A 22,494-nucleotide genomic window follows, 5' to 3' on the forward strand; every position below is an offset into this window, starting at 1 on the left:
TATATATATATATATATATATATATATATATATATATATATATGTGTGTGTGTGTGTGTGTGTGTGTGTGTGTGTGTGTGTGTGTGTGAGAGAGAGAGAGAGACAGAGAGAGTTTTTGTGAGTGTGTGTCTATCATTGGAATTTTTCTATATCTTAAAGCTGAACTCTTCACGCGCAAAATATTATTAACGCAAGGCCCCCCAAGGCCCCCACACACACACACACACACACACACACACACACACACACACACACACACACAAATCATGTATCATGAATACAACAAAGCAGTGTATATTAGATTAATTTTTTTAAAAATTGGTTTCGATGCATAACCGTCATTCATACTTTTCTATTGATAATCCTTTTTTTTTTAAATATTCTTTTTAAAGCGGGGTGTTTCCATAATCAGCATTCATATTTCTCATATTTTTACATTAATTAGCCTTTTTTTTATATTTAATAACTCCATGTCATTTACGATAATCGCAGTTTGTTCCCAGCGCGGAATCTGCTGCTGCAACTATTATCATAAATACGGGTCTGGCCGGGGGCGGGTGCCCCCCCACTCCCCCCCAAAAAAAAACATACCCGTCATATTCCAGGTAAAACAGTATGATAGAAAAAAAAGGAGAGCTTAATAGCAGTTGATTAAATTTTACATCAGACTGAGTGCTTCATCAAATTATGTTTGCACCATCACTGTTCAGAATAAAACTAGGGTCCTCTCTCTCTCTCTCTCTCTCTCTCTCTCTCTCTCTCTCTCTCTCTCTCTCTCTCTCATGCCCCTTTACTATCCAGGGCTATGTTTTATAATTAATTTGACGCGGGATTCTATGTTCAGGAAATTGGTAGATCTGTGGCGAGGACGCCGAGTAATGGCCATTTTTTGTAGATGATCCTCTCATAAAATTTGCGTCATTTTCAGTAGGTAGTGGCGTGATGAAGTATGTACTCGCTTGCACGCAACACACACACACATAGAGATTAATATACAGTCAACTGTGTTTGTTTGAGAATGGAGAGCGGTACATAATTCTATATACAAGTTGCGAACGGAGTTCTGATAAATATACTGGAAAGCTGATATATGTAGTATTGCCTCTATTAGGAAAGATGCATTTGACGTGACATTATTCCTTGTAGTGGCTGTACAGAAAACTCGATTGCGCCGAAGAAACTTTTTCACTAGGTTAAAGAAATGTATCATGTTTATACCTTCTTTGGCTGACATCATTATACTATTCAAACCTTCTTTAATAATACTAGAAGCCAATACATCTATTGCTGGTAGAAAAGATTAATAATTGTTTGAGTACCTCCAAGAATTCCTTAGTAGAAATGATTCAAGTTTCTGTCAAAAGTTGCAAGTATGAAAGGAACAGGAAATATTATCTCCCATTCCCCTTCAGTTATGTGAAGTTATAATTTAAACCAAAAAAAATAAATAAAATTAAAATAAAAAACTTACTCATATTGCCCTATTGTAATGACTTATAAAAACTATAAAATTTAGTGTTAATAGGGCTTCAAAAACTATAAAATTTAGTGTTAATAGGGCATCAAAAACTATAAAATTTAGTGTTAATAGGGCATCAAAAACTATAAAATTTAGTGTTAATAGGGCATCAAAACTATAAAATTTAGTGTTAATAGGGCATCAGTAAATTATAAAATTTAGTGTTAATAGGGCATCAAAAACTATAAAATTTAGTGTTAATAGGGCATCAGAAATTATAAAATTTAGTGTTAATAGGGCATCAAAAACTATAAAATTTAGTGTTAATAGGGCATCAAAAACTATAAAATTTAGTGTTAATAGGGCATCAAAAACTATGAAATTTAGTGTTAATAGGGCATCAAAAACTATAAAATATAGTGTTAATAGGGCATCATAAACTATAAAATTTAGTGTTAATAGGGCATCAATAACTAAAAAATTTAGTGTTAATAGGGCATCAAAAACTATGAAATTTAGTGTTAATAGGGCATCAAAAACTATAAAATTTAGTGTTAATAGGGCATCAAAAACTATAAAATTTAGTGTTAATAGGGCATCAGAAATTATAAAATTTAGTGTTAATAGGGCATCAAAAACTATGAAATTTAGTGTTAATAGGGCATCAAAAACTATGAAATTTAGTGTTAATAGGGCATCAAAAACTATAAAATTTAGTGTTAATAGGGCATCAAAAACTATAAAATTCAGTGTTAATAGGGCATCAAAAACTAAAAAATTTAGTGTTAATAGGGTATCAAAAACTATAAAATTTAGTGTTAATAGGGCATCAGAAATTATAAAATTTGGTGTCAATAGGGCATCTAAGAACAATGAAAACACGAAAAAAGCACTGAAAAATGTATACATCAAATGCATTGGCCTTTTCTATGTTGGAAATGTGAATGTCAATTCGAGAACCGTCAGTGCACCTCATTTGCACTGTACCTGCTGTTCTTTATTCCCTTTCTTTCATCTTCCCTTTACCACCCTCTCCTAACAGTTTTTTCATCTTACTTTCATAGTGCAACTGCTAGATTTTCCTCCTGTTACACCTTTCAAACCTTTTACAGTCAGTTTCCGTCCCAGCACTGAATGACCTCATAGGTCCCAGTGCTTGGCCTTTGGCCTAAATTCTATATTCAATTCATTTCAATCAATTTGAAAATGTATGAACTTGTTCCAATTATTTCTAGAGAAATAGGTAAAATGTTCAGGTATCAAATACTGCAGTTAAGTCTGGTCCAAGTAATGTCATAACAGTGTGCTTCTTACTTATCATGAATCAATCAGGCGAGCCAGAAGTTACTCGAAAACAATTAAGGTAAAAATGTTAAAGTCCTCCTGGGTCTTGCAAGACTCATAAGGCCGGCGCTGAACTCCGGTTTCTTAGGCTGACTGACAGCCAGTGGGGGAGAAGTCTCGTTGCCTAAGACACGTGGCCAGTGTGTCTCTAGGCCCACTGTTTAACGCCCCAAGCCAAGGGCTGGTCCTATTTTCTTACTAACCCTCTCGAGTTTTCAGACCGCTAGGCTGGCGGGCCACCGGGTTTATGCAATGGCGTCATCCCCAAGCCACCAGTGAGCAGCAGGATTTGAACCCCAGTCCTCTAGACTGGTAGGTGAGAACCTAACCACTGCGCCACCGCGGCGACAGTATTTATGAATAAATGACCCTCTTTCTGTCAAAACAACACCAGCCAGCTTGCATCATCAGCCTCTTATAAATTTTTTATGCTTGTAAGCAATGTATGGTTTCAACCAGCATCTGTACTATGAAAATGGCCTGGTAAAAAGCTAAACAGTTTGGGAACATATCCTCTGTCTTACTTTTCCAAAAGGTATTTTGCCTTTAAACTTCACCTATTCCTGTGGGCTATCCACACACACACACATATACACATGAGTGCCCGCATGCATATATATATATATATATGTATGTATGTATATATATATAAATTCCGTGTAAGTCTTGTGACAACTTTTATATTGGCCAAACCGGAAAAGCACTGGAAAAAAAGAATTGAACAGCATAGGAAATGTGTGAGATATAGGGGAACAGTTATATTTGTACATTTAGTGAGAACAATCATGCTATCAACTGGGAAGGGGCAAAAAGGATTGTATATTCTTAACTGGAAAGGAATATCATTGAATCTAGCATTATAAAAGAAAGTTATAACCATAATATGAATATCAGTCAAGGGATGTATAAACTTGATCCTTTAATATCAAAAGAAATTTGTAAATTGTTTAAACTTTAAGGTAGGCAGTAGAGATGTATGAAAATAGGATTATTATTTGTAAACACAGTACGAGGGTAGTAGTGTTAATGAGTTTCCAAACTCCGCCTCCGTGACACCTGTCAGGTGTGGATCTGAGGTGGCGTATGGTTTTGTTTATCAGCATTTTCCCCTGAGAGTATATTGTGATTTTTAGCCAAATGAGTTTTAAATGAATTACCTCGACACCGGCCTGAAATAAAGTCTCTAACGGTTGTCATTAGTACTGTTCTTGTAGTATATATATTTGTGACTTGATACTCTGTATCAGTCCTTCGTCAATGGCTTGGAAATAAAGGAAACCGGTCAGGACCTACACCCCGTTTCTTATTTTTCACCTGTGGTAATGTGTGATAAATGAAAGTACAAAAGTGATAATAATCATCATATATAAATATATATATATATATATATATATATATATATATATATATATATATATATATATATATATATATATATATATATATATGCATGTGTGTGTGCATTTTATATCCATATATAAAAATATATACCTCCTTATCTTTCCAACTCCATGTAATGGTAACTATAACAGCACTGCCCTTTGTGAAAGGCGATCATACCGGTACACAGTGAATAATGCAATAATGATGCCCAAAATTAAATTTTATAATCAAATTCCTATCAGCATCCGCGCTGGCAACGACAGCTCATAATGTCATATCATATCGGCCGCAGCAGCAAGCCGCGCGTGAATCCACAAAGCCGGAATCAGTCGACGCTGAAATGTGAAACGTCGCCTCAGCGAAGCTCCGAAACTGCGCCAAATACCAAAGGACTTGATTATTATGATGATGATGATGCCAAAAGCTGACTCTGACTGACGCTCATTATCTTGTTATGATTTTGCAAGGTGGGAGTTTAAACGCCGCTACGGATCATAAACACCACAGCAACCCTTTCAACCTCCCTCTCCTCTCTCCCCCCCTCTCTCTCTCTAATGACGGCAGCATTTATTACAAAGCGCAAAAAATCAATGACACAACAGGATATTCCAGGTAGCGCGTTGATGGCGATCCGGCGGCGCTTTGAAGTTCATAAACAGCTTTTGTTCGTGTTATTGCCACCAACGGCTCTTCGTTGATGTGATGATCAATTTATGGGGAGGGGAGGGGATATCAGCTGGCCTTTGCAAAGCTCAAGGGTCGCTGGTGAGGGTTACAGAGAGAGAGAGAGAGAGAGAGAGAGAGAGAGAGAGAGAGAGAGAGAAAGCTTTCCGTGTCAATGTAACTGCTTGTTGCTGGTAACTGCCTCTGTTGTTGTTTCCAGTCAGGTAATTGGGTGGAAAATTGACAGGTGTGTTAAGTAATTAGGGAAGGTGACCGGTTTCAGAGAAAATACGTCAATAGGACAATCGGCACGACATTCTGGGCCAAACTCAAACTTGTATACACATGACACTGCCCTTGGTTGGAGGGTATGAAGTTGAGAGAAAAACATGGCAATAAACGACCCCATTTTTTTTTTTTTTTAGTTTTTTTAGCTGATAGGTAAGATGGTTGAAAGATGAAGAAGAATGAGGGCAGTTAGCTAGCTAACCATGGTAAGGGAATAGTTTAGAAAGTTAAGTATTATAAGAGTAATGTAAAGTGTGGTTTAGCCACAATTTTATTTGGGTTAAGGTTCAATTTTTCTTACTATGGTCTTAATATTAACATGTTACAATAATGATTTTGCCCTATATTAATATAGTGAATTGTACAGATTACATATTTTAACTTTTATTTCTTATTTATATAATTCTTTTTAGATAAACTGCAATTTTTCCCTATTTCAATTTTAGAAAAATCGTACTAAAACGTTTAATAAAAACATTTCACTAATGCAGTATATATTATATATATACATATATAATGTATATATATACATATATATATAGTGTGACGGAAAAACCTTAATGTAAAACATTAGGAAACAATTGAGTTTTCTGTACAGCCACTACAGCGCACAATCAAGGCCACCGAAAATATATCTGTCTTTCAGTGGTCTCGGAATATTACTGAATGAGCCGCGGTCCATGAAACTTTAACCATGGCCCGGTGGTGGCCTATCTTATATCGTTGCCAGAAACACGATTATGGTTAACTAAATAAAAATAAAAACTACTGAGGCTAGATGGCTCCAATTTGGTATGTTTGATGATTGGAGGATGGATGATCAACGTACCAATTTTCAGCCCTCTAGCCTCAGCAGTTTTTAAGATCTGAGGGCGGACAGAAAAAGTTAGGTCAGAAAAAAGTGCGGACAGAATATCTACAGCATATCTATATACAGATATAGATATAGAAAAATGTCTTTAGCATAGGGCAAAAGACGTCATATCCTATTAGAATAATAATAATGCTTACTCGAATGACTTGTTAAGGCGATACACATTCGCCAAGAACAGTATGGAATTTCGCTTTTAAAAGAAACATGAAGCCTTTACAGACACCGACTTTTCCGTGATAATTATCCTTGTTGAGAAGATTCAAGATAAAGCTTCAGTTGATTTTATTTAGAACGTGACAGGATGCTTCCGACACCTACACTGCCCTAAAATGGAAGACTGCAGTATCGACAAAAATGCAGAAGTCAGAATAATGGTAGATGCTGCAGTTTTCCCTTGCCTTACTACTGATTTTGCAGATGCTGCAAATGGGACCCCCTAAATAAAGCATTGAAGAATCATTCTGAAATCTGCCCTAAAATGGAAGACTGCAGTATCTGCAAAAAATGCAGAACTGAGAAAAATGGTAAATAATGCAGTTTTCCCGTGCCCTACTACTGATTTTGCACATACTGCAAATGGGACCCCCTAAATAAAGGCATTGAAGAATCATTCTGAAACTGCAGTAACTTGTGTATTAGTGATTCACGAGCCCAATAGGTGGCATATCACAATTTCGAAAATTTCGCAGACAATGCAGTTTTCCATTTTAGGCCAGTGACAGATTAGAAAGATCCTTGTAATGGTAAAAGAAAGTTCTTAAATGCATGGTAAAGGAACCATTTCCAAGATTTGGAGATTTAGTCTTACAGTGCTTGTATCCTGTGTTACGTGCAACCAACACAAAGATATATTTCAAACCAGCAGAAATCTATAATTGTGATAAAAATTTAAAAAAATTATGACAAACAAACAAGTTTGGAAAAAAAGAAACCTTTTGCAAAGTCAGGAAAAATATATCACTGGCACAAAAAAAAAAAAAAAATTTCGGTGACCTATTGAACGGACAACGGATTTGACTGAAATAATTCCTCTTTTTCTAAGTTTTACTTAACGCTTTTATTTTCTGCTTTTGATGAATGCTATAAAAGGTTTTCATTTCCTCTCTTTTTTTTTTTTTGTTTTTTGTTTTTAATCGTTCGATTTGAAATTCCTTGCGTTTTGATGTTCGCCGTCAATAGCTTTTACCTTTGGGCTCCGCAGTTAAATCCAAATGTATTTTTTTTTTCTTTAGGCTACTGAGCGAAGAGCATTATTTTCCCCTGTAATGACAAACCTGTATTGACTGTAATATTAATCGGTCTTCATAAATGTCACTGGTATTGTCAGTCACTATATCATCTTTAATATTATATTAGACCCCGTCGGAGGGTAGTGCCGTCAAGGTGGTGCACTGTAGGCTCTGCTTAAGCGTTCCTTCCTTCGGCCCCCTAGCTGCTTCTACCCCCTTTGATTCCATTTACTGTACCTCCGTTCACATAGTCTTTTATTACTTCTTAGTTTCCTCAAAACTCTCCTAGCAATTTTTCATAGTGCAGCTGCAATAGATTTTCCTCCTGATATATATATATATATATATATATATATATATATATATATATATATATATATATATATATATATGTGTGTGTGTGTGTGGGTGTGTGTGTGTTATGTATGTATGATGCCTTTCCTTACAACGCCTTGTCTAAACGCACACACACACACACACACAGCGAACCAGAAAAAATCCACAAGCCAGTTTTCCCGTAAAGCGAAAAGCCCCTCGTCGTATGTAACGAAAGAAGCACTTCGTTCGCACCTGCTGACATTCTCCCTCTTCCCTTAATAACGCAGAGATCACGTTTCAGACCTACGGAAATTCTGCGCATCTGAAACAATGGCCGTATTTTTTTTTTCTTTTTTTTTGAGGGGGGGGGGCGAATTTATGATTTTCCGAGCGAAATAGTTCGGGGACGTATTTCGACTGAGTCCCCTGAGGATATCCTCGGCTGCAGAGAGCTCCTCCTCCTCCTCCTCCTCCTCCTCCTCCTCCTCCTCCTCCTCCTCCTCGCAGTCCTTTGCTAAGTTTTCTCCTATCTTTTTCTTCTCACTTTCGCCTCCGGGTATTTAGACAAGATTCTCTTCTATTTCCGAGAGACGAAGTCACATGTCTCCGAGGCATTCTCATCGTGTCTTCTGCCGGTTTTTGGACGAATTGATCGCGGGCGAAGAAATGATTTTGCGATATTGCAATAGAAATGCTATTGAATAAGATGCTCTGTGCAAGAGCCACGTAAACGCGTGAGAGTTTTTGTACGATGATGGAAATATATATTAAGTGATTAATATCTCCCAGAAGTAACTCCCCGTAGGGGGTAGCGGCGCCGTCAGTGCACCTCACGTGTTGCACTGTAGGTATTACTTAAGGTTCTTTGTAGCGTCTCTTCTGCACCTATCCTTATATAGGATATAGGATTTTGGCCAAGCGCTGGGACCTATGAAGTCATTCAGCGCTGAAAGGAAATTGACAGTACAAGGTTTGAAAGGTGTAACAGGAGGAAAACCTCTATGCAGTTGCACTATGCAACAGTTGTTGGAGAAGTTGGAGAGTAAGATGGAAGAAAGATAACATGAACGGAGATACACTAAGACCCTTCATTAATGTCTACAGTGCACCGCATGAGGTGCACTGACGGCGCTACCCCCTCACTATCTGAATATGAACAACTAAAATTGTTGTGTCGACGTTCAATGGGTTTTGTTTTGTGAGAATACATTCAGTGTAATTTGTTGATGAGTGATTTATTTAATTCTTTTTCAGGTGATATTTTTCTTTGCATGGAAAGTGAGAGGATGAGATGAACAATAAATTAAAATCCACGTATGTGGAACCACTTACTATTCACAGAGGGATATTACCCTCAAAAGCATAAAAAAGACAAAAGAAAATCTCTGCCCTAAAATGGAAGACTGCATTATCTGCAAAAACACAGAGAAAAATTAGAAAAATGCCGTTTTCCTTTGCCTTAGGCCTTACTACTGATTTTGCAGGTACTGCAAATGGGACCCTTACATAAAGCTTTGCCTGAAATCTTTTGGAAGACCTTTGCAAAAATACAAAACTGAGAAAATGGTAGATACTGCAGTTTTACCTTGCCTCACTACTGATTTTGCAGGTACAAATGGGCAAAGCTTTGGGAATCATTCTGAAATCTTATAAAATGGAAGACTCTGTATCTGCAAAAAATCAAAATTCTGAAATCTTCCCTAAAATGGAAGACTCAGTATCTGCAAAAATACTAAACTGAGAAAAATGGTAGATACTGCAGTTTTACCTTGCCTCACTACTGATTTTGCAGATACTGCAAATGGGACCCCTACATAAAGCTTTGAAGAATCATTCTGAAATCTTCCCTAAAATGGAAGACTCAGTATCTGCAAAAATACAAAACTGAGAAAAATGGTAGATACTGCAGTTTTACCTTGCCTCAAAAATGCAGATAGATACTATATAAAGCTTTGAAGAATCATTTTCTTCCTAAAATGACCAGTATCAAAAATACTAAACTGAAAAATTTTGCAGTTTTACTGCTCAACTGATTTTGCAGATACCTAATGGGACCCCTAAATAAAGCATTGAAGACTCATTCTGAAACTGCAGTAACTTGTCTATTAGTGTTTCTCGAGCCCAGTAGGTGACATAACTCAATTTCGAAAATTTTGCAGATACTGCAGTTTTCCGTTTTAGGGCAGATCTGATATCAGCATTTAAGTTATCCTCGTAAACCAAACGACAATATTATTTGGCTCATATTACAATATATGAATTCTTGCGTTTGTCGTTTCACTTCAGATTTAGAGGGTCCTGAAAAATTAACATTTCATTATTCTTTCCTTATTCATTCCCTCCCCATTCGATTTTATCAGCTTTAGAAATAGTTGTTATTTTCAGGTATTTTATTGTTGCAGTCATACGAGACTTATGTCGTTTTGAAGTTACTGAAATATAAACCTTTGTATCTGATACCTGAGCCACACAAAGAAAAAAAATTATCAAAAACCATTCCTCCTCTTCTCACTCGTTCTCTTTATTTGGAGGCTACAGATTCTCTCACAAAAAAGTGAGGAGGAGGAGGAGGAGGAGGAGGAGGAGAAGATTCTTTCTAAGAAGAAGAAGAAGAAGAAGAAGACGAAGAAGAAGTTTCTCTCACAAAGAAGAAGAGAAAGAAGATTCTCTTAAAGAAGAAAGGAAGAAAAAGAAGAAGAAGAAGATTATCTCTCACAGAAGAAGAAGAATCTCTCACAGAAGAAGAAGAAGAAGAAGAAGAAGAAGAAAGAAGAAGAAGAAGAAGAAGGAGAAAAAAAGTCATTCTGACCGAAATCGAATCGAATCTACGCGCAACACAAAAATCGTCAGGGCCAAGAAAGGAAGGTGACGGAGGCGCACTAAAACCTGCCCTAACGAAATCAGTTAAATTTAATGTAGTGTGCAGAATTGGACCCTAAATTCCTCGTGGAAGGTGCAATCACGATGAAATCAGTAAGGCTCCGCTCCCTTCTCTTTCACCCGAATGGTAGAACGAACCCGGCAGTATCTTATTTTTTGGGGGGGTGGGAGGGGGCCGGCTGGGGAGGTGATTATCACTTCTTACTTCTCACGAGACTTCTCGTCCTGGATTTGGTGCGCTTTTTATTTTCTATTTTATAGGTATTACTCTCGAAACGCTTTGCCGTCTCTCTCTCTCTCTCTCTCTCTCTCTCTCTCTCTATCTCTATATATATATATATATATATATATATATATATATATATATATATATATATATATATATATATATATATATAGATATGTATGTATATATATATATACATATATATGTACATGTGTGTATATATATGCATATAGATATTATATTTATATTTATCTATCTATTTATATACCCATATGTATATAATTATATATATATGAACGGAGGTACAGTAAAAGGAATAAAAGAGGTTGCTGCTAGGGGCCGAAGGGACGCTGCAAAGAACCTTAATACCTACAGTGCATCACCTGAGGTGCACTGACGACACTACCACCCTGGGGCGTAGGGGGATGGCAGCATAAAACTTTGACAAAATATTCAAAAGTCCAAAGTTTTGGGTAAGAGTGGATCCATCATAGACTGATTTAGTGCCTTTCTTATTTATCAGTTTTTCACCAATTAATTGCAGTTTGAGTCATCGATTTTTAGTTTTCTGTAGAAGAAAACGATTGTGCCGGCTTTGTCTGTCCGTCCGCACTTTTTCTGTCCGCCCTCAGATCTTAAAAACTACAGAGGCTAGAGGGCTGCAAATTGGTATGTCGATCATCCACCCTCCAATCATCAAACATACCAAATTGCTGCCCTCTAGCCTCAGTAGTTTTTATTTTATTTAAGGTTAAAGTTAGCCATTATCGTGCGTCTGGCAACGATATAGGCCAGGCCACCACCATTCCGTGGTTCAAGTTTCATGGGCAGCGGCTCATGCAGTATTATACCGAGACCACCGAAAGAGAGATGTATTTTCGGTGACCATGATTATACGATGTACAGAAAACTCGATTGTGCCGAAGAAACTTCGGAGCATTTTTTACTTGCTAAGTTTTTGTCGTAATATTAGTTTGATCTATCACACTGCATGACATATCTTAATCCCAAAGGCCCTGACTATGTTTTGTATTTGACTTTTATAAGTGCGTCAAAAACATATGCAAATGTAACTAATGGAACGGTGAGGGAATCGGTGTAATGAATGTTGTTCAATGACTAAAATGAGGCGACAAGATTTTATATAAATACCAAAGTGACGATTTTATGATTCCAGCGGATTTGTGAATACATTTACTGCGTAAAACCCCGGAGGGGGTTAGTGCCGTCAATGCATTTCATGTGGTTCACTGTAGGCATTACTTAAGGTTCTTTGCAGCGTGCCTTCCTTGGGCCCTTCCGTTCCTTTTACTGTACCTCCTTTCATATTCTCTTTCTTCCATCTTACTTTCCTAAACCCTCTCGTAACTGTTGATTCATGGTGCAACTGCTTTGAGGTTTTCCTCCTGTTAAACCTTTCAAACCTTTCTCCTGTCAATACCGTTTCAGCGCTGATTGATCTCATAGGTCCCAGTGCTTGGCCTTTGGCCTAAATTTTATATTCAAATTACATCTGAAAGAATTTGGAAATCGAAGCTTCTGATGTAGTTTTCGCTTCAATTCAGAATTGACTTTGAATGAATTTGCTCATTTCTTGTCATTTATTGATCTGGATTAATTCAATATTCAGTTATATGGTGTCACGAAATTCACTAAATAATCGACACAAATTATAAACATGAACACTGAATTAGATTAATTCAATATTCAGTTATATGGTGTCATCAAATTCACTAAATAATCGACACAAATTATAGACATGAACACTGAATTAGATGAATTCAATATTCAGTTATATGGTGTCACGAAATTCACTAAATAATCGACACGAATTCACAAACATGAACACTAAATAAATTGAAATATCAGTCATTACCATCAGTCTTTTATATTTTATATAATGTTTATAACAGACATTTAATAGAGATGGAAAACCGAATACTAACATTTTAGTTGGTTATGTGAAATACCATAATTCTGACCACCTTGTCATAAACATCAGAAGATAAATCTCTGATTTCCTCAAATAACCTTTCTAAGGTTTAGTAATCTATAAACAGTGGTGTAATAATATCTCTCTCTCTCTCTCTCTCTCTCTCTCTCTCTCTCTCTCTCTCTTCTCTCTCTCTCTCTCTACAGAGGCGAGGACGTATGCGTACCCAAACTATATTTTGAATTTTGTTTAGAACGCGCGGGCGAAGAATGTAGCATTTATGGTAATTTGAAAACTTTGGAAACTTGGCAGTCCACATAAGAAGATTTTCACCGAAGGAGAGTTTAAGCCTTCTGGGGATGTTTATTAAGGGGAGACGCTCCTGCGCCGCTCGTAAAAGAAAATCATAGTTTCTCCTGAATGCATCAGCAGGAGGAAAAATGACTGCGCGCGCTTACGCACATATCTGCGTGGAATGCCCCGCGCGGATTCACGAACAAGCTTGTATTTTTTTTTCTTTATTAAAATTAAGCCATTTTGCCTAACTTGGAATGCCTCCAGATAATATACAAAGTAACGATCACTGTCACGTTTTTTTACTGTAACTGCTGAATCGCGGATGAGCCCCCGTTCTGTAAAACTTTCGCAGTGCTAACCTGCATCATTAACCTGCTCGTGACTCATCAGCAGTGAACCGGACGCAAATTCATGAGATGTATGGTATTGTTGCACCAGCCCCGTTTTTTTTTTTTTTTTTTTTTTTTGGCCATGCCCCTAGGATAGGTTAGGTCAGAAATGGAGCCGAGATGAATTTGGTTGTGGGAAACATAATGAGGTTATTTTCAAGAAAATCCTATGGTTAGTTTTTAAGATATGGCGTCCCGCTTTCTTTCAGGGAAAGGTCCCGGTGCTCGGTTACATCTAGGGGAAACGCGAACCGGACCTCTCTACAATTACCAAGCCATTCGCCCTTATTTTGCAGCTCTATTTCTCCTAACTCTTCCTCACTCTCTCGTCACTGAAGTCTGAGGTGGTTGCTGTCGGTGGTTCGAATCCACTTATCAATAATAACTCCCCTCCGATATTATTTACGAGGTGGAATAAAGTGGAAATTCAGTCGGTGAGATAGTTCTGAAAAGTATGCCAGAGAAGTATTGTTCTTCGCAAGGGTTGTACTGTGATGTTTACCTGCACACCATTGCTCGCGGTGTCGGTTCAAATGAGATTGCTGATGTTTTGGTGGCCCAAGAGATATAGAATGAAGAAGCAGGCAATTTTGTTTCATAATTATCAAAGGACTCAAATCTGAGAATAGGGGAATGAGACAGATAGAAAGCAGAATCAGCTAGGATCGTTGAAAGAAGTAAGGAAGTAAAGTAGCTGGAAAATGCACATCAAGAATGGCAGCTAAGACTTGAAGAGAAGGAGTTTGCTGGAAGTAACAAGATTTGATCATATACGTACATTATTTCCCACTGTGAATAATCAACGCATGAACTGTTTTCTCCTGTTCTAAGAAAAAATATCACTCTGTCTTTTAAACAAGTAAAAAATGCGCCGAAGTTTCTTCGGCGCAATCGATTTTTCTGTACAGTGTATAATGCTGTATGAGCAGCGGCCCATGAAACTTAAACCAACGGGTCGGTAGTAGCCTGTCCTATAGCGTTGCCAGACGCAAGATCATGGCTAACGTTAAACTTAAATAAAATAAAATCTACTGAGGCTAGAGGGCTGAAATTTGGTATGTTTGATGACTGGAAGGTGGATGATCAACATACCAATTTGCAGACCTCTAGCTTCAGTAGTTTTTAAGATCTGAGGACGGGCAGAAAAAGTGCGGACGGACAGACAAAGCCATCCCAATAGTTTTCTCTTACAGAAAACTAAAAATGGCATCTTCCCAATAGGAATTAAAGGAACCAACGCCCCCACAAGACTCGGACCTATTGGAGGAGACAAGGACGGGTTTCATAATCCCCTCACACTTGCGTCGGAGGCTTATCGCGAAAAGTTCCGAACTTTCAAACGAGGTGATACCATAACAAACGCTGATCCCTTTTCCAGATTAGATATTTTGTGTGAGCGCTGGATGCAGACGGTATTACTGGAGAAGAATATGACGCTCTCTTAGAATTTGATCAAGAAGGAACAAATCCTGACCTCGGTAATAAATGGAGTGTGACGGCGCTTGTAGAAACAAGTAAAAAATGCGCCGAGTTTTCTGTACAGCGTACAATCAAGGAGAGGGTGGAAAGTAAGATGGAAGAAAGGGAATATGGAAGGAGGGACAGTGCAGGAACGAAAGGGGTTGCAGCTAGGGGCCGAAGGCAAGCTGCAAAGAGCCTTATGGAAGGCCTACAGTGCACCGCATGAGATGCACTGACGGCACTAGATGATACGGAAATATTAGGAGAGAGGAAGTGAAAAGAAGGACCCAGAATGTGCTGGATAGATTGAGTGAATGGAATAGTAGGAAGGAATAGCCTTAGTATTCAGGAGGCAAAAGAATGCTTGCAAGCTAAAGTTGACTGGCACATTCGGTATAAGGGTTTCGATGTATTGCTGGTGAGCTTTTTGTGAAGGTATGTGAACTTGGACATTTCAGTCATCTGTGGCATGCTTCAATTTTTTTTCTGTCACATTATAATCTGATCTCCCAACTTTCATAATATTTTTTTATAATCAGATCTCCTAACTTTCATATTTTTTTTATTATAACCAGATCTCCCACCTTCCATAATATTTTTTTTTATTATAGTCAGATCTCCCAACTTTCAATTTTTTTTTATTATAATCAGATCTCCCAACTTTCAAATTATTTTTTATTATAATCGGATCTCCAACTTTCATAATATTTTTTATGATAATCAGATCTCCCAACTTTCATATTTTTTCTATTATAATCAGATCTCCTAACTTTCATAATATTTTTTTTATTATGATCAGATCTTCCAACCTTCATGATATTTTTTTTATTATAATCATATCTCCCAACTTTCATAATATTTTTTATAATCAGATCTCCCAGCTTTCATAATTTTTTATTATAATCAGAGCTCCCAACTTTCATAATATTCTTTATAATCAAATCTCCCAGCTTTCATAATATTTTGTTATAACCAGATCTCCCAAATTTCATAATATTTTTTATTATAATCAGATCTCCCAACTGTCATAATATTTTTTTATTATAATCAGATCTTCCAACTTTCATAATATTTTTTTTATTATAATTAGACCTCTCACCTTTCATATTTTTTATATTATAATCAGATCTCCCAACTTTCATAATATTTTGTTTATTATCAATCACTGCTTGGTCAGTTTATGTAGCAAATTTATTGAAGACAATTTTGGAGAGAACTCTTCAATCAAATCACCCTTTTAAAATTACATTGTCCCAAAATCGCATCTGTACAAGAATCAGACCTGAGGAATAATAGCAAAACCAACAAATACCCTCTTCCGGTTCTTTTATTTTTCTGTAAAAGAAAACTATTGTGTCGGCTTTGTCTGTCCGTCCGCACTTTTTCTGCCCGCCGTCAGATCTTAAAAACTACTAAGGCTAGAGGGCTGCAAATTGGTATGTTGATCATCCTCCCTCCAGTCATCAAACATACCAAATTGCAGCCCTCTATCCTCAGCAGTTTTTATTTTATTTGAGGTTAAAATTAGCCATAATCATGCGCCTGGCAACGATATAGGACAGGCCACCACCGAGCCGTGGTTAAAGTTTCATGGGCCGCGGAGCACGCAGCATTATACCGAGACCACCGAAAGATAGATGTATTTTCGGTGGCCTTGATTATACGCTGTGCAGAAAACTCGATTATACCCAAGAAACTTCGGCCCATTTTTTACCTCTCTCTCTCTCTCTCTCTCTCTCTCTCTCTCTCTCTCTCTCTCTCTCTCTCTCTCTCTCTCTTAATTACAAAAAGCCAGCCAAAAGACAACGGCGAAAAAAAAATAACATCAGCAAACATCGACTTTAGGCTACTTCTCCGCTTTGCGCCCCAGCGGCCGAAGCGCCATCAACAATACATTACAGATAATTACTTGAGAATCTTGACTTGTATGAGAACGTCTTGACGAGCCTCCGAAGACGGATAGCAGCACCCAGATGCCATTATATGGCGTGGCTGGCCATCCGCACGATTACGGCGGCAATAAAAATCCCCTCAATTCTGAGATGTTCAGAGAGAGAGAGACTTTTTATCTGCGAGAGAAATATTAGACGCTGCGGTCTGGTAATTTTAAGGTCGGAGAGCGCGCGAGAGCGCGGAACTGGATAATTTCCTCATTTACAAGACACATTGCATGCGAGGAGAGGTACGTGTGTTAAATTTGTATTGCATGTGTGTTGTGTGTTAGTATCAGTTGAAGTTTGATAATACACATTACATAATATATATAATGTATATATATGCATATATATATAATATATATATATATATATATATATATATATATATATATATATATATATATTTATATATAATATATATATATATAAAAATGTGTATATATATTATCATATTGCTTATTTGATATTGACTATGTTGATATACAGTATACAACAAAATACAGAGCTTACGATACAAATTTTTTATGTATATATATATATATATATATATATATATATATATATATATATATATATATATATATATATATATATATATATATAATTTTCTTTGCGTATCTAATTTTCTCCATCACCAGTATAGTATCTAATTCACGATTCCATAACCTTTAATTCGAAAATGGTATCTAGTTTTTATCTAATTTTAGTTTTCTGTAAAAGAAAACTATTTTGTCTGTCCGTCCGCGCTTTTTCTGTCCGCCCTCAGATCTTAAAAACTACCGAGGCTAGGGGGCTGCAAATTTGTATGTTGATCATCCACCCTCCAATCATCAAACATACCAAGTTGCAACCCTGTAGCCTCAGTAGTTTTTATTTTATTTAAGGTTTAAATTAGCCACGATCATGCATCTGGCACCACTTGAGGTGCCAGCCGCCAACGCATCTTCACTTTATCGCATCTGGGGAGCAACTGAGCGATACCCGGTTGTGGCTGAGAGTTTCATGCTGCAGAACATCGAGTTTCGGCGCAATTTTTACTTTTTTTATCAGTACAGAATCCTGCTATAAACTGAGATTTTCTGATAGTAATGGAACTCTTACTCGTGCTTTCTGAAAGCATCGTTGTGCCTTTTTCGACCTAAGCAGTGAGTTATGACTCTCATAATTAGTTGATTGTCGTGGGTTACATGCAGGGGCGGGGAGGAGGGCATAGGGTTAGCAGCCTCATCTCAGAGTGCTTGCAAATAACTGGAAGACTAATAGCCTCTGGAGTCAACCTCTCTGAGGAGGAATGGTTTAAAACTATATATACATATATATATATATATATATATATATATATATATATATATATATATATATATATATCTTTCTATCTATCTATTTATCTATCCATTTATCTATATAAATATATATATATCTAGTTTATATATATATATATATATATATATATATATATATATATATATATATATATATATATATATATATATATATATATATATATATATATAACTTACACCCAAAGGAAATTAGAGCCCGGCACCTGACTTTCATCCTCGCTTATTTCTGGCTAAATATTCAGAAATTTTTAGAAAGGAGCGTGCGTATAAGCGACGAATCTCTCTCTCTCTCTCTCTCTCTCTCTCTCTCTCTCTCTCTCTCTCTCTCTCTCTCTCTATATATATATATATATATATATATATATATATATATATATATATATATATATATATATATATATATATATATATATATATATATATATATATATGTATGTATATATGTATATGTATGTGTGTTGTATGTATATGTATGCTTGTGAGTGTGTGTGCACGCCATGCGAGTATTGTATACCAAGCACAGCGAACTTCCACCTAATGATATTACTTTTGTTCTCTCCAACGGCCGAATGAAATGACAGAACTTTCGTATTTTCTCTCATTTTATTGCGGATTTCCGCCAAACCTCTTTTCTGTCTGCAGTCTGAAAGGGTGGCTTTCCTGGTTCGAAGGGGGGGGGGGGATGACTTTAAAATGAACCCTTTTTCACTGAGAACCCTTTTTTCTTTTTTCTTCTTTTCTTCGTTTTAAGACATTCGATGAAATCTGAACATGATTGTTTTGGGAGACGATAGAGTGAATTACTGGCTCTCTTACGTGGGAATGGAATCAGTGCACTAATGGTTGAAGAGCCAAAATGTATATTGTTTTGTAATTATTAGTATCAACTTGAAGAAGGAATTGCTCTTTTGATTGCCTTAATTTCTTAGTGGTTTTTGCTGCTTTGCTTCACTATTCTTAATTTCTTACTGGTTTTTGCTGCTCTGCTTCACTGTTCTTAATTTCTTACTGGTTTTTGCTGCTTTGCTTCACTATTCTTAATTTCTTACTGGTTTTTGCTGCTTTGCTTCACTGTTCTTAATTTCTTACTGGTTTTTGCTGCTTTGCTTCACTATTCTTAATTTCTTACTGGTTTTTGCTGCTTTGCTTCACTGTTCTTAACTGGTTTTCTTTTCTTACTTAATTTACTGGTTTTGCTTTGCTTCACTATTCTTAACCTGTACTTTATCTTCTTAATTTCTTACTGGTTTTGCAATTCACTATTCTTAATTTCTTAGGGCTTCAATCTTAAAGCTCACCATTCCACTGGTTTTTCTTTTGCTTCACTGTTCTTAAATTACTGGTTTTACCTAAATCAACTGGCACTGTTCCTTACTGGTTTTTTTTCTGACTGTTGTAATTTCAGCTGTCAGTTCTTAAGAGGTAATTAAATAATCACTGGTTTTTGCTGGTTTGCTTCACTAAAAAGCTACTGGTTTTATAATTCTTATTCATGCTTCACTATTCTTAATTTCTTACTGGTTTTATTTACACACTATTCTTAATTTCACACATTCTTAATTTCTTACTGGTTTTGCTGCTCTGCTTCACTGTTCTTAAAACATCCGGCTCACTATTCTTAATTTCTTACCAAAAGTATTAATTTCTTACTGGTTTTGCTGCTTTGCTTCACTATTCTTAATTTCTTACTGGTTTTCTTGCTTGGTTCTTAATTTCAGTGGAAGACATTCAATAAACAACTGGTTTTCAGCTTTGCTTCACTATTCAATGGAATGGGCTGCTTTGCTTCACTATTCTTAATTTCACTGGTTTTGAGTTGCCTATTCTTGACTTGCTGGTTTTTGTCACTATTCTTAATTTCTTACTGGTTTTCTTTGCTTCAATTCTTAATTTCTTACTGGTTTTGATGCTTTGCTTCACTATTCTTAATTTCATGGTTTTCCGCTTCACTGTTCTTAAACTGGTTTTTGCTTTGCTTCACTTTTCTTAATTTCTTACTGGGTCCCTCTTAATTTCTTACTGGTTTTTGCCTTTGCGTTGTTCTTAATTTCTTACTGGAATGTCATTCCTGTTCTTAATTTCTTACTGGTTTTGGAACTGTTCTTAATTTCTTACTGGAAGGAGACTATTCTTAATTTCTTACTGGTTTTTGCTGCTTTGAGTTTTTTCTTAATTTTTACTGGTTTTGTTTGTTGTTCTTACTGGTTTTTTCTTTGCTTCTATTCTTAATTTTTACTGATTTTTGCTGCTTGCTTCACTATTCTTAATTTCTTGTTGATTTTGCTGCTTTGCCTCACTATTCTTAACCTGTACTGTATCATGTGCAAGGGACAGCCAATCAAAGCTCCATTCCACTTTCTTATGCAAATTCCTCTCAACTGATTCTTAACAGCTGTCAATTGAGTTAATTGCACAATCATGGGGTTTGAAAAAGATATATAAATATTCATTGATATTTCAAGTCATACAAACATCCGGCTGGTCCAAATGTATTAACATGATTCATGGTCTCAGTGGAAGACATTCAATAAACAATTCAGTGAACAATGGAATGGAAGGTTTCGTCATTTGTGACTGGAGGATATAATAATAATTAGATGTATGTAAGAAAATAATCGAAATGGCGTTGAATTGGAATGTCATAATACATAATAAGTTGTTTTAATGATCCTGTTATTTGTTACGTTTTTCCTCTTTGCGTCCTCTTGATTCTTCGTAATGAACACCGTGATATATTTTGGAAGCTTGAATTTCAAGTCAGTGGCGCCTTTGGTGGGCTTGTTCCATGTGAATAGGTTTCATCTGCTGAATAATAATAATAATAATAATAATAATAATAATAATATAATAATAATAATAATAATGTCACATTCTTTGGAAGCTTGAATTTCAAGTCAGTGGCCCCTGTGGTGGGCTTGTTCCATTTGAATAGGTTTCATCTACTGATATAATAATAATAATAATAATAATAATAATAATAATAATAATAATAATAATAATAATAATATACAGTGCCCATAATCATATCTGTTTTACTTATTTTCACTCATATAATACTCTGTTTTTGTCTGTGCATTTGCTTTATTCTGTTATCATCTATTTCTTGATATTCTCATGAAAGATTTTGCAATGACAGTTTATGGTTTTTCCTGAAGTATTTCGAACAATGGACATTGTGGAAATAGCGATAATACATTAAAAATTTCCTTGACTTACAAATTCACAGGCCTGTCTTTCACAATGACGTCAGCAAGTGGTGGAAGAGTGCCGTCAGTGCACCTCACGTGGCGCACTGTATGCATAATTATAGGGTGTTTTGCAGCGTCCCTTCGGCCCCTAGCTGCGACCCACTTTATAGCCTTCTACTCTACCTCACTTCTCGCTTACTTTCTTCAGTATATCGTTGCCAGAAGCACGATTGTGGCTAACTTTAACCTTAAATCAAATAAAAACTACTGGGGCTAGAGGGCTGCAATTTGGGATTTTTGATGATTGGAGGGTGGATGATCAACATACCAGTTTGCAGGCTTCTAGCCTCAGTAGCTTTTAAGATCTGAGGGCGGACAGAAAAAGTGCGGACAGAATAAAGTGCGGACGGACAGACAAAGCCGGCACAATAGTTTTCTTTTGTAGAAAACTAATAACAGTTAATTTACGCCTAGAGTCGTTAGGAAAATATATTAAATATATCACACAGAATGGAATGGACACTAATCTCTACAGGAAACAATAGCATTCGTATATAAACATTCACAAAGCGACAGTATTTCTATAATATATTTATACGCACACAGAACACTGAGCCATTTAGAGTCGGGTTTAGGGAGAGAGAGAGAGAGAGAGAGAGAGAGAGAGAGAGAGAGAGAGAGAGAGAGAGAGAAGACCCTTCCGAAAAGAGGGGAGAAATAGATGGAAAGTTAATAGATTAAGCCTGTATGACTTATCAAAAGGAATATATCCTTCTCTCATCCCTCCAGTCAGGATTCATGAAAATTAAATTTCAGACTAATGTTTCTTTCTCAATCAACGTCGTCGTCAGTCCCAATTTTATTTCCAGTGTTAATATCATTTCCCCAGATCACAACGACAGAGAGAGAGAGAGACGGGGAAGGGGGTACAGAAAGAGAAAGAGAGAGAGAGAGAGGGGGGGAGGGAGGGCGAGAACTGAGAGAGAGAGAGAGAGAGAGAGAGAGAGAGAGAGAGAGGGGGGAGAAAGCAGAGAGAGAGAGAGAGAGCAGTGAAGGGAAGAACTCAGAGAGAGAGAGAGAGAGACATTGAGGGGAACAACAGAGAGAGAGAGAGAGAGAGAGAGAGAGAGATACAGTGAGGTGGAGAACTCACAGAGAGAGAGAGTAATAAAGTGAGGCGGAGAACTCACAGAGAGAGAGAGAGAGAGAGACAGAGAGAGAGATGAACACCACGAAATCCCCTGTAACGTATATTCAAGATATCAGAATAGAATCCCTTTTC

Source organism: Macrobrachium rosenbergii, chromosome 8 (genome assembly GCF_040412425.1).
Source record: "Macrobrachium rosenbergii isolate ZJJX-2024 chromosome 8, ASM4041242v1, whole genome shotgun sequence".
NCBI classification, from domain to species: Eukaryota; Metazoa; Arthropoda; class Malacostraca; order Decapoda; family Palaemonidae; genus Macrobrachium; species Macrobrachium rosenbergii.